The following is a 14,615-nucleotide window of genomic DNA, read 5'->3' on the forward strand; positions in this document are numbered from 1 at the left end:
GGTATTCCAGGAGAGGTCTATTGAGAGAGAATCCAATTCTCTCCTAGATATGTCTAAAACTTACTGTAAAGGTATTCATGAACCAATGAGTTCTAATACTCTTTGTAGTTTGCTTTTCTATCTTATTACAAAATTATTTGAACATTTCAATCGATTTGGATTTATGCTTCATAAGCAAGACATACCCACGCCAAGATAGGTCATCAGAGATTTTAATGAATTAGTAAGCCCTCCTTTGATATTTATGTTCATGAGTGCAAATACATCAAAATATATCAAACTCAAAACATCACTGGCTTATTCATCCTTTTCAATAAAAGGTGACTAAGTCAACTATACCAACGGTAGACTTGAGTGACATTATCTCATCTAATGTACTAGTTAGACATGTACTGTATACTAACAGGCTATGGTATTGAGTTTATGTCATTTTTAATTATTCACTCATTATTATAGTATCATTTACTATGATATCGCAATAATCATTCTTTTTGACACAATCAATAAGATTGGACAGTGGTGACAATCACTTAAAATGATATTTTCAGGGTTGCAAATAAGCTCGATGATTTCTAATGTTAAGACTGAAACTATTAGATGTGTGCCCTAGATGCCAGATTGACTGACACATTTCTGTACAAATGTAAGGACAAATTTATAATTTTGACTATAAATAAATAAAAGGGTTATTCTACTATCACATTATGTACATTATGTCTGTGATACATCCTTTGAGTTGTAGGAATGTTAATTCATATTTTCAAGAGTTGAAAATTTAAGGCATAAATTTACATAACTAACTCATAAATAGCTCCTGACAATAGGATCATCGTGAGGATGATGATCGATCCGGAAGGTTGGTGTATGATCGCTTCCTTAAGGTAGATGTGTCTTGAGTCTATGGTGTGAAGATATCGGAGTAAGAGTATAGATATTCATTGAGAACGAGAGTACTAAGCGTGACCATCTCGAGCAATCATAAGAAAATCTACCTTCTCATCGATGACTAGCTCGATGCTGCAGCTGTGTGTCTAGTTCTTTGACCTAAGGTACATCGACAGTTCGCCTTGAGTGTATTATAGTTTGACTACACCATAACTCAGTCTCCTAGCTATTCGAAATCTTGAGGTGTATGTTAGCTGTAGCATATTCATTGTAGGAACCAGATCGCACCAAGAAAAAATCTATCAACCTCGATAGATGAGAGGAGTAGTCCTATGATGATCGAAAGATCGAGTCCTTAAGCTCATAGCCATGACAGAGTGAAATAATGGAAAAGAGTTTTCTATTGAGGTTTCACATCAGACTCGGATCAATCAATTGATTCATATGACTGATGTTGGGTTTGACGAGTTCACCTTAACCCTAATTCAGTCGGAACTCATGATAGAAGAACTCAATCACACAGGTAGCTACACCAAGAGGTTTATCTTCATTTCTGATGGGTTGCTATCATATACTGCTAGGTGTCACTGATAGATTTTGAGAGTAATTAGAATGATCTTGATAATCGATCATTCTAATTATCTAAATCAGAAGAGTTCTAGTCCATCAAAAGAAGTTTTGATGATGTCGATGATGAGATCATGACATGTCTCATTTGTAGGAACCAGATCTAGGGTTTCAGGGTTAGATCTTGAAACTTTTTCAAGATCATACAGCGGAAGACTAAAATAAATCAAAATTTATTTTCTAAGATCAGAAAATCCTTAGATCTAAGATCCTATTACATGATTATTACATAGCATTAAATCAAAAATTAAAATATATATAAATATAGTATGAACTACATGTTGATCATATCAACATGTTTCTATACTAGCTACATCTAATGTATGTATTAAATAATAGATCAGATCTATTACCTTGCAAGTTAGATGCTCTAACCTCGCTGATCCGGGCTTAAGGATGATGTTGCAAGCTGCACACGTGTCCGGCCTCTAGGAGTCGTCCACACGAGCCCACGAATCTCGATCAGAAGTCCTGCTTCAGGAAATCAGCACAGTATGCTAGTACTGCGCTGATCCTTCTTTGATGGTTGATCAGGTGCCTCCTTCTTCTTGATTTGGACTCTTCCAAAGATGAAAAGTAGAAGGAGGAGTTTCAGATCTGAGACACTCTCAGAAAACTCAAGATGGAGGGAGGAAAGATATGAAAATAAAAACCCAAGAAGAAGACCCTCTTCTTCTTCACGTTTTTCTCTCTAGACACTCAAACTTGCGTCTTTTATATCTCCACGACCCAAAGGTATTTCTCTCTGATTTTTGGATGGCAGAAAAGCCTCTCAAATATCTATCTCTCCTTAAAATTTTACGAAGAAACTCATCTTATATAGAGAGATATGATAGAGTCCTTGTCTAGGTCAAACACCTAGTCAAGGCTTATCCAAACATAGCAAGTAAAGGGACGCCCAACTCTTGAGCACCTCCTCCATATTTTCGTGCATGGATTACCAGAAAAGGGTGTACAATGTAAACCCTAAAAGCCACAAAAATTACAAAAAAAATTTGGATAAATTCGGTGCAAAATTGAAAGAGTTTTGGATTTCTAAAACTCTATCTCATAGAATTCGAAATCCAAACTTATTCTTTTTAGATTTGATCCAAATCACCTTCCATGTAAGAAAGAAGAGAGGAGACCTTTTGTGAACGTGGGAGAGATCTGGGAGAGGGCTTTTGTCACACAAAATAAGTGGAGATTGGCGTTGAATAAGAGAGAGGGCGTGGAGAAGGTTTATGTGGCGCAAGGTGGAATCCTAGTCCTACTAGGATTCTGTCTCATAACTTGTTTTAATTTGGTTTTCCAAACCAAATCAAATCAAAATTAGATCAACCCAATTAAAATAGGTCTTAACCTAATTAAAAACCTAATTTAATCAGATTAAATTAGATTTAAATCTGATTTAATTTTCTAATCAAATTAGAAATTAGATTGACCCAAGTCCTAGTTGAACTAGGACTAGTCTTTCCTTGCACTTGGCTTATCCAATAAACCAATTGGACTTGATCCAATCAAGTCCAAACTAAATCTAATTAAATTATATTTAATTAGACTTAATCTCAGCCCATTGGCTTAATTAAATTAAGCCAATTAGCAATCAAATTGCTAATCGATCCTCCTGCAACACTTGCACTGGGTTAAATGTCAATCGTATTGATTATTTAACCCTATAATGATTCTTAATCGTTGATCAACCATCCGATCGGATCATGAACTCTAATGTGTGTGACCTCATAGGTCCAACCTAAGCCGGTAGCATAGAAACAAATTTCTATACCAATCGAAGTGACCATCTAGCAATGGTACCCGACGTCCGGATAGGTCGAATGTGTAGAACAACATCCTTAGAACCCATGCGGATATAGTTTTCATATAATTCATCCCCTTGACCAAAATGATCATAGGACACCCAGAGCTCAACTGTCAACTCTGATCAGGTTGTCCACATTGTATTTCAAAATATCAAATCCATCTGATGGATTACCCTGGTCAAGGTTTTGCTAAATTGAAATACAGCGACTCATTCTTCTCCAACTCTTGGAGTGGTCAATCCCATCTCGATCACACTCTGACTTCGCAAGTACTTGACTGTGCCCAGAAGCCTTCCATCCCTGAATTAGAAATTCAGTTAGTCCGGTACCAAAGCACAGTGAGTTGCTTGCAAGTCACTGAGGTGATCTCAAGTCTAAGGGACACTTATACCTATATCCCATCAGAGACATTCTCGACAGCAGAATGCTCTGGAGTTGGTCACGTTCAATGATGATGTACCCTTACATCTCACCTGTATGCCATACCAGTGTCTCCACACTCTTTGGTTAAGAGGACAACCAACCCATATGGCCTACAGCGACCTATGCTCGATAGAAGCTGTCGTCCTTATTAACAGCCTATCATTTGGTCGTGAACAGTTTTAAGGACTAATCGATAAATCCTCTCTTTATCGAACCTAAATAGTCCTAAGGACTTCATCATAACAACGGAGTTCATTAGAAGATGAAATCTTATGATGAATATGCCAAATATATTTTATTTATTAACAAATCAATTACAATACTTGGTTGCTCAACCATCAACAGCTTGACGATTGGCTTTTTGGGACACATTTCCCAACAACTCCCACTTGTCCTAAAGCCACTCGGCACAGTATCTAATACCCATCTTCGACTTGTGGTTGTCGAACTCCTTTATTGCCAGGGCTTTAGTGAAGGGGTCGGCTAGGTTCTCCTTTCCGTCGATCTTCTGAAGGTCGACGTCACCTCGATCCACGATCTCTCGGATCAGGTGGAAGCGGTGCAAGATGTGCTTCGTCCGCTGATGTGCTTTGGATTCCTTCACCTGAGCTATGGTACCAGTGCTGTCGCAGTAGAGCAGGACTGGACCATCGAAGGAGGATGCTACTCCGAGCTCATTGATGAATTTCTCAGCCACACAGCTTCCTTCGCGGCATCTGATGCTGCGATATACTTCGCTTCACAAACAGAGTCTGCCACAGTATGCTGCTTGAAACTCTTCCAGCAGATGGCTCCACCATTCAGAGTAAAGATATAACCCGACACACTCCTGCTGTCATCATGGTCAGATTGGAAGCTGGAGTCTGTGAACCCCACAAGTTTCAGATCTGACTCGCCATAAACCAACCATTGGTCCTTAGTATTTCTCAAATACTTAAGGATGGCTTTAACCACTTTTCAGTGATTTTCTCCAGGATCAGATTGGTATCTACTCACTACTCCTAGTGAGTATGCCACATCTGGTCTTGTACATGTCATGACGTACATGATAGATCCCACGGCTGAAGCATATGGGACTCTACTCATACGCTCTCTCTCTTCAGGAGTTGTCGGACAATCCTTCTTAGAGAGAGAAATTCCATGGCCTATCGATAGATAGCCCTTTTGGAATTCTCCATGCTGAACCTCTTCAGCACAGTGTCTATGTACATGGACTGGGATAACCCAAGCATCCTTTTAGATCTATCCCTATAGATCTTCATCCCTAGGATGTAGGATGCTTCACCCAAGTCCTTCATGGAGAACTGTGATGACAACCAAACTTTTATTCCCTGTAGTGCGGGCATGTCATTCTCGATTAAGAGAATGTCATCCACGTATAAGACAAGGAATACCACAACTGGACCATTTGCCCATTTATAGATGCAGGGCTCTTCTCCATTCTTAATGAAGCCATACGTTTTGATCACCTTATCAAAACACATGTTCCAACTCCGAGAAGCTTGCTTCAGTCCATAAATGGATCTCTGAAGCTTGCACACCTTGGACTCATCTGTGGATGTAAACCCTTCAGGTTGTATCATATACACCTCTTCAGTCAGCTCTCCATTCAGGAAAGCTGTCTTTACATCCATCTGCCAGATCTCATAATCCAGATGGGCAGCTATTGCAAGCATTATCCGAATAGATTTGAGCATTACCATAGGGGAAAATATCTCGTCATAGTCAATACCATAACGTTGACGATACCCCTTGGCAACCAGATGGGCTTTATAGGTCTCCACCTTTCCGTCTGCGCCCCTCTTCCTTTTGAAGACCCATTTACACCCAATGGGTTTAACCCCTTCAGGTGGGTCAACCAATGTCCATATATCGTTGACCTTCATGGACTCCATTTCGGATTTCATGGCTTCAAGCCATTTCTCGGAATCAGGTCTCTGCATTGCATCCATATAGGTGATCGGATCCTCATTATTCTCATCAAGTTCGATGGGATCACCGTCCGGACCAAGAAACTGTAGTATCTGTCTGGTTGACGCGGTACTCTACCAGATCACCTTAATGGTGCAGGTACATTGGGCTCCGGATATGATCTAATCATATCAGACTCAGGTTCAGCTATTGGTGTCGGTCCTTCTACCTGTTGAACTTCATCAAGTTCAATCTTAGAGGCAACGATTCATTCACCAAGGAACTCCTTTTCTAAAAAGATTGCCTTAAGGCTGACGAACACCTTTTGTTCATAGCATGGTAGAAAAAATATCCTTTTGTCTCTTTGGGGTACCCTATGAATGAGCATTTGTCAGACCTAGGTCCAAGTTTGTCTGTGACTAATTGTTTGATATAGGCCGGGCACCCCCAGACCCTAAGGTGTGAAAGTGCTGGCTTACGTCCCATCCATATCTCATATGGAGTCTTAATTACAGACTTACTTGGAATCCTATTTAACAGATAACAGGCCGATTCGAGTGCATATCCCCAGAAGGATATCAGCAAGCTAGCAAAAACCCATCATGGATCGGACCATGTCTAACAAAGTCTGATTCCTCCTTTCAAACACACCATTATGCTGTGGTGTTCCTGGAGGAGTCCATTGGGAGAGAATCCCATTCTCTCCTAGATATGTGAGAAACTCACTAGAAAGGTATTCTCCTCCTCGATCAGATCGAAGAGTTTTAATACTCTTCCCAGTTTGTTTTTCCACTTCACTTCGGAATCGTTTGAACATTTCAAATGAATCCGACTTATGTTTCATCAGATAGACATATCCATATAGGTATAGGTCATCCGTGAAAGCTATGAAGTAGAAATATCCACCTCTAGCACTGGTGCTCATGGGCCCACATACATCAGTATGTACTAGGTCGAAGAGCTCAGTAGCTCTCTCACCTTTTTCAGTAAAAGGTGACTTGGTCATTTTACCAAGAAGACAGAACTCACAGGTTGCAAGTGATTCACAATCACTGACTTTGAGGATTCCCTCTTGAGTCAACCTGTTTATTCTGTTCTTATTTATATGACCTAGCCTCCAATGCCATAAGTAGATATTTGACACACTATCTAATCTAGGGTGCTTGCCAGTAGAATAGACTCTTATCAGGCTTGATCTTTTTGGTCTGGCTCTACACAGATGTCCCAGCCTGAACTTGCACCTTCTTGACTTTCTTCTTCTTGTTCTTCTTTCCTTTCTCAAAGGGTCGAGAACCAGAAGATGAACCTCCCACTGAGTTCACTGAGTTCACCGACTCCTTGAGGAGTTGGTGATCCTTCTCAAAGTTCTGAAGCAACCCCATTAACCCATGGTAGTTTACTTCAGGCTTTGTCATTCTATAATGAGTGAGGAATGGGAGACAAGACTTGGGCAGCGAGTTCAGTATTGCATCTTTCCCAAGCTGCTCATGCAAGGGAAAGCCGAGCTTGCTCAATCGTTCCATCAGCTCGATCATGTACAATACATGATCAGTGATAGAGACTCCATCCCGTATTTTGGCGTTGAAGATGGCACAACTAGTCTTGTGCCTCTCTACGTCATCGGGTGTGACAAAGGTATCCTCCAACACTTGAAGCATGTCCTTTGGCTGAGCCGTCTCGAATCTGCGACTGAACTCATCACTCATGATAGCAGCCAGCATGATACAGCGCACCGTGGTCCGGTCACTGAGCCACTTCTGGTAAGTGTCTCTGACTGTTCCACGTGCATTGACAGCTGGCTCCTCAGGTGCAGGATCCATTATCACATATAGGATCCGTTCATGCTCCAGGACTATCTTCAACTTTCGGTACCAACTACCGAAGTTGGGTCCCATGAACTTATCATTGTCCAACAATGATCGGAGCGATAGAGAAGTGGCCATATTTGCACAAAGGAGAACCATAACCTAATTAGTAATTGATTCATTAAACCTAAAGATTTGGACTTTAATCAAAAGGTTTCTCCCACTATTTTATTCGAATTGGTAGCCTCTACCTTCAATTCGAGGAATTACCCTAATTCCTTAGCGGGTACTAGAATCCACTTAGACTGCACACAAGCCCAACTTTGGTTGGCCAACCCATGTACATCTAAGGGTAGGTTCATAACCAATTATTTTTCTAAACAATTTCTAGTAATTTTAATTTTGCCCCAGAAACCTAATCAGTAGGCTTTGGCCTCCACTGTAAGGATCCGGTTAGGTCCAACCATTAACATGATCATACTTGGTGTATCTAACCAATGAATGATTAAGCCCAACTTTGGTTGGCTCACCTAACCACCATTAGAGAGATACTTCCAAGTCATCATATGATGAGTGATAATTCCATTAGTCAACAAGCACCAGGCCTTTGGGTCTGCAATGATTATTGAGTTAATGGACTCATTATCAAACACCTTAATGGGAGGCTATGACTCAGTTATCTCCATAACTTTATCATTTTAAGGACCTAATAATTTTAGAGGATTTAAATAATATAGAGGATGAAGTCAGATGAACCAGCTTATCATGATCCTCCCACTGGCTTCACCAAGTCAGCTTAAGGGAGACCAGGGCTGGTCTAGGAGCACCTAAATCAGTCACACTGATTTACCTAGCTGACATGGATCAGCTCGAATAGTCAAGTGATCCGATCAAAACATAATTTCACCAAGAGGCCAGGTAAGTTCGATCAGTGGAAGGGTCTGCCAAAGCTTGCCTTAGACACCATCAGAAATGGCCAGGTAAGCGGGCTCTCAATTAAAAACCACTGGTCTGGTTTACCTTAGACACCAACTGGTTTAATTAGTTTCGATTAGATCAACCTAACAGTTCGTGCTAGACCGCTTATCCAAGAATCAAGTCCATTTGGTTCTTGTTAAAGACATGGACTTGACCAACTACAACTATTGTAATTGATCTAGAGAATCCTTGACCTAATCTAAGACAACAGTTGATTAGATTTAGTCAATTCTCTAATTAAGTCCATCTTTAATCTAACCATAGGTCTAACCCAATTAATGGACCTAATTCCCACTAACCCATTAACCCAATGTGTTATGATTTGTGTCTTAGGTTCTTCAATTCACAATCCTAGAACCTAATCAAACAACTTCTTAATTCTTAATTAAGTTTTGGGCTGAGGGTTGGGTTCGGCTTTTCAAAAAATAATTTTCATATTTGTAAAATAATTTTACAATATGATTCTACCAATCATATTGCATGTTTGATTCATAATCAAGATGCAAGTGAAATAAACATGAAACTACTTTAGATCTAATCTAAACAGGTTCATGTAATTGAAATAATTTCAACTTTAAATAATTTCTTTGCATAAAAATTATTAACAAAGAGATTTTATTTCAGATTTAAACATTTTTTAAATCTAATAAATCATAAATTTAATCTAGATCATATCTAACAAATTTATGATTAAAGATAGATCTACACAAACTAGGAACAACCTTTGCACTGTAAGGGGTAAACCTTACAGCAGGACAACCTTGCAGTTTGTGATTGATCTAAAATTTTAATTTCAGATTTAATAATCAGATTATAAATTAGATCTAATCTAAAAAATAATCTAAGCATATATAAATAATCATGTAATAAAGAACGTGGCTCTGATACCAATTGTAGGAACTAGATCTAGGGTTTCAGGGTTAGATCTTGAAACTTTTTCAAGATCATACAGCGAAAGACTAAAATAAATCAAAATTTATTTTTTAAGATTAGAAAATCCCTAGATCTAAGATCCTATTACATGATTATTACATAGCATTAAATCAAAAATTAAAATATATATAAATATAGTATGAACTACATGTTGATCATATCAACATGTTTCTATACTAGCTACATCTAATGTATGTATTAAATAATAGATCAGATCTATTACCTTGCAAGTTAGATGCTCTAACCTCGCTGATCCGGACTTAAGGATGATGTTGCAAGCCGCACATGCGTCCGGCCTCTAGGAGTCGTCCACACGAGCCCACGAATCTCGATCAGAAGTCCTGCTTCAGGAAATCAGCACAGTATGCTAGTACTGCGCTGATCCTTCTTTGATGGTTGATCAGGTGCCTCCTTCTTCTTGATTTGGACTCTTCTAAAGATGAAAAGTAGAAGGAGGAGTTTCAGATCTGAGACACTCTCAGAAAACTCAAGATGGAGGGAGGAAAGATATGAAAACAAAAACCCAAGAAGAAGACCCTCTTCTTCTTCACGTTTTTCTCTCTAGACATCCAAACTTCCATCTTTTATATCTCCATGACCCAAAGGTATTTCTCTCTGATTTTTGGATGACAGAAAAGCTCTCAAATATCTATCTCTCCTTAAAATTTCATGAAGAAACTCATCTTATATAGAGAGATATGATAGAGTCCTTGTCTAGGTCAAACACCTAGTCAAGGCTTATCCAAACATGGCAAGTAAAGGGACGCCCAACTCTTGAGCACCTCCTCCATATTTTCGTGCATGGATCACTAGAAAAGGGTATACAATGTAAACCCTAAAATCCATGAAAATTCCAAAAAAGATTTGGATAAATTCGGTGCAAAATTGAAAGAGTTTTGGATTTCTAAAACTCTATCTCATAGAATTCGAAATCCAAACTTATTCCTTTTAGATTTGATCCAAATCACCTTCCATGTAAGAAAGAAGAGAGGAGACCTTTTGTGAACTTGGGAGAGATCTGGGAGAGGGCTTTTGTCGCACAAAATAAGTGGAGATTGGCATTGAATAAGAGAGAGGGCGTGGAGAAGGTTTATGTGGCGCAAGGTGGAATCCTAGTCCTACTAGGATTCTGTCTCATAACTTGTTTTAATTTGGTTTCCCAAACCAAATCAAATCAAAATTAGATCAACCCAATTAAAATAGGTCTTAACCTAATTAAAAACCTAATTTAATCAGATTAAATTAGATTTAAATCTGATTTAATTTTCTAATCAAATTAGAAATTAGATTGACCCAAGTCCTAGTTGAACTAGGACTAGTCTTTCCTTGCACTTGGCTTATCCAATAAACCAATTGGACTTGATCCAATCAAGCCCAAACCAAATCTAATTAAATCATATTTAATTAGACTTAATCTCAGCCTATTGGCTTAATCAAATTAAGCCAATTAGCAATCAAATTGCTAATCGATCCTCCTGCAACACTTGCACTGGGTTAAATGTCAATCGTATTGATTATTTAACCCTATAATGATTCTTAATCGTTGATCAACCATCCGATCGGATCATGAACTCTAATGTGTGTGACCTCATAGGTCCGAACCTAAGCCGATAGTATAGAAACAAATTCTTATACCAATCGAAGTGACCATCTAGCAATGGTACCCGACGTCCGGATAGGTCGTGTTGGGTATAAAATACCCACAGCCGGAACCCACGGCGGAACCGCCATCAGCAAACGCAGCTCCGTCCGGACTCCTACGGGAGCCAGGCTCCACCGCCATCAGCAAGCGCAGCTCCGCCCGAACACATACGGGAGCCGGGCTCCACCGACGACATCAGCGCTGCTCCGCCCGGACTCCCACGGGAGCCGGGCTCCGCCGCCAACATCAAAACAGCTCCGCCCGGACTCCTACGGGAGCCGGGCTCCGCTCTCAATATCAATTGCTGGTAAGCTCAGTCCGGACTCCTACAAGAGCCGGACTTCACCCTTGACTTTGTTTGCAGCGCAGCTCCGCCCGGACTCCTACGGGAGCCGGGCTCCACCGACGACATCAGCACTGCTCCGCCCGGACTCCCACGGGAGCCGGGCTCCGCTCTCAATATCAATTGCTGGTAAGCTCAGTCCGGACTCCTACAAGAGCCGGACTTCACCCTTGACTTTGTTTGCAGCGCAGCTCCGCCCGGACTCCTACGGGAGCCGAGCTCCACCGACGACATCAGCGCTGCTCCGCCCGGACTCCCACGGGAGCCGGGCTCCGCCACCAACATCAAAACAGCTCCGCCCGGACACCTACGGGAGCCGGACTCCGCTCTCAATATCAATTGCTGGTAAGCTCAGTCCGGACTCCTACAAGAGCCGGACTTCACCCTTGACTTTGTTTGCAGCGCAGCTCCGCCCGGACTCCTACGGGAGCCGGGCTCCACCGACGACATCAGCGCTGCTCCGCCCGGACTCCCACGGGAGCCGGGCCCCGCCGCCAACATCAAAATAGCTCCGCCCGGACTCCTACGGGAGCCGGGCTCCACTCTCAATATCAATTGCTGGTAAGCTCAGTCCGGACTCCTACAAGAGCCGGACTTCACCCTTGACTTTGTTTGCAGCGCAGCTCCGCCCGGACTCCTACGGGAGCCGGGCTCCACCGACGACATCAGCGCTGCTCCGCCCGAACTCCCACGGGAGCCGGGCTCCGCCGCCAACATCAAAACAGCTCCGCCCGGACTCCTACGGGAGCCGGGCTCCGCTCTCAATATCAATTGCTGGTAAGCTCAGTCCGGACTCCTACAAGAGCCGGACTTCACCCTTGACTTTGTTTGCAGCGTAGCTCCGCCCGGACTCCTACGGGAGCCGGGCTCCACCGACGACATCAGCGCTGCTCCGCCCGGACTCCCACGGGAGCCGGGGTCCGCCGCCAACATCAAAACAGCTCCGCCCAGACTCCTACGGGAGCCGGGCTCCGCTCTCAATATCAATTGCTGGTAAGCTCAGTCCGGACTCCTACAAGAGCCGGACTTCACCCTTGACTTTGTTTGCAGCGCAGCTCCGCCCGGACTCCTACGGGAGCCGGGCTCCACCGACGACATCAGCGCTGCTCCGCCCGGACTCCCACGGGAGCCGGGCTCCGCCGCCAACATCAAAACAGCTCCGCCTGGACTCCTACGGGAGCCGGGCTCCGCTCTCAATATCAATTGCTGGTAAGCTCAGTCCGGACTCCTACAAGAGCCGGACTTCACCCTTGACTTTGTTTGCAGCGCAGCTCCGCCCGGACTCCTACGGGAGCCGGGCTCCACCGACGACATCAGCGCAGCTCCGCCCGGACTCCTACGGGAGCCGGGCTCCGCCGACGACATCAGCGCTGCTCCGCCCGGACTCCTACGGGAGCCGGACTCCACCGCCAACATCAGAACAGCTCCACCCGGACTCCTACGGGAGCTGGGCTCCGCTCACGACGGCTCCGTCCATTGCCGAGCTTCAATCGACGGATCCACGCCCCCTGACAGGCCTTCAAAACGGCCGCGACCCTGCTCCACCTCTTGTGGCGGACTCCACGCAGTATCATCATTCCCTGACAAGCCGCAGCAGCCGTAGCCGCCCTGCTCCACTTCCTGTGGCGGACTCCGCATAGCTCCATTATCCCCCTGGCAGGCCACAGTAACGGCCACGAACCTGCTCCACCTCCTGCGATGGATACCATGCGATTCTCCTGACGACGGACGCTGCTCCACCCCTCATAACGGATTCCACGTGGCAAGTCGAGGTGATATCCACGCGTCTGCTCCATTATCTTTCGCAATCAATTCCCCTGACCATGGGCGGCCCACTACCAGGTGGTTACAAACGTCGCCATCAACCCGTTGCCTCTCCGCCTATAAAAGGGGGGACTCAGATACGTTATTTCTTAAGCTCATTTTTCTTATCTCAAAACTCTGCTAAATTCTCTGTTCGAGCACTCCATTCTTGTTGAGGCAGAGAACTGACTTGAGCGTCGGAGGGTCTTGCTGGAGCAACCCCACCTCCGGTTTAGACTTCCCTTGCAGGTCCCGACGGCGACCGCGGCTTCCTCAACTCCAGCTTCTCCGGCGCAGGCGGATTTTTGCACCAACAGGATTGGCGCTAGAAGAAGGGCTGAACCTTCGCAGCACCCTTGTTCTTGAAGGAGCACTCAATGGAGCCACCTCCGGCCATCTCTCTGTCATCTACTCCTAATCCTCCCCGCGAGATCGACACCCGATGCCTCCACGCAGGGCGTCCACCCGGCGGTCCACGGCCTCCGCGGCCAGATCTCAGGCTCCGGCCTCCCCTCCCGTTTCTCAGCCAGCTCCTCCTCCCCCTCCGGCGATGGCGGTCGGCGCGGAGCAGTTTGACTTGCTGGCGCAGCAGGTCAAGGGCCTCATCGAGGCCGTACAGGCGATGCAGCAGCAGCCACCGCAGGCGTCAGCGCATCCGAAAGGGGCATCTCCGGAATGCCAGAACCCGGCGGTGGGGCGGGCCACCTGGGCTAGCCGCCCCGTCCTTCCCGAGAAGGCGAATCCAAGGGTGGAGAGCCCTCAGTCGGACCACGACTCCACCCCTGGGAGATCCCTGCCCCCGTTCTGCCAAAGGACCCTCGAGACTCGAAGTCGAGAGGATTTCCTGGACCGGAGGCTCCAGGAGATGAACCGGTGGATCGAAGAACTCCGCCATGCGCCTCCCGCTTACGGTGAGGATATCTGCACTGACCCTCCCTTCTCCCAAATGATTATGCAGGAACCGATCCCATCGAATTTCAAGCTCCCCCAGTTTGAAAGCTACGACGAGATGTTGGATTCGGTGGACCACCTGGAGGCCTTCCGAACGATGATGTTGCTTCATGGTGCCCCCGACGCCATCTTGTGCCGGGCTTTCCCGTCTACTTTGAAGGGAGCAGCAAGAAACTGGTACTCGGCACTGAAGCCGGGTACCATCTTCTCCTTCGACCAAATGAGCCACCAATTCGTGGCCCATTTTGTCAGCAGCCGACGTCCCCAAAAAGGTTCGGAGTCCCTCATCAACATCAAGCAGAGGGAAGGGGAGTCCATACGGGCCTACATCAACCGCTTCAACATCGCGGCGTTGGAGGTCCGGAATTTGGACCAGTCGGTTGCCATGGCCGCCCTGAAAGGCGGCCTTCAGAAGAATGACCTTCTGTACTCCCTGGAGAAGAAGTACCCCAGGGATTTCGCTGATCTACTGGCTCGGGCTGAAGGATACGCCCGAGCGGAAGAGGCCTTCAAAA

Source organism: Elaeis guineensis, chromosome 9 (genome assembly GCF_000442705.2).
Source record: "Elaeis guineensis isolate ETL-2024a chromosome 9, EG11, whole genome shotgun sequence".
In the NCBI taxonomy this organism is placed as follows: domain Eukaryota; kingdom Viridiplantae; phylum Streptophyta; class Magnoliopsida; order Arecales; family Arecaceae; genus Elaeis; species Elaeis guineensis.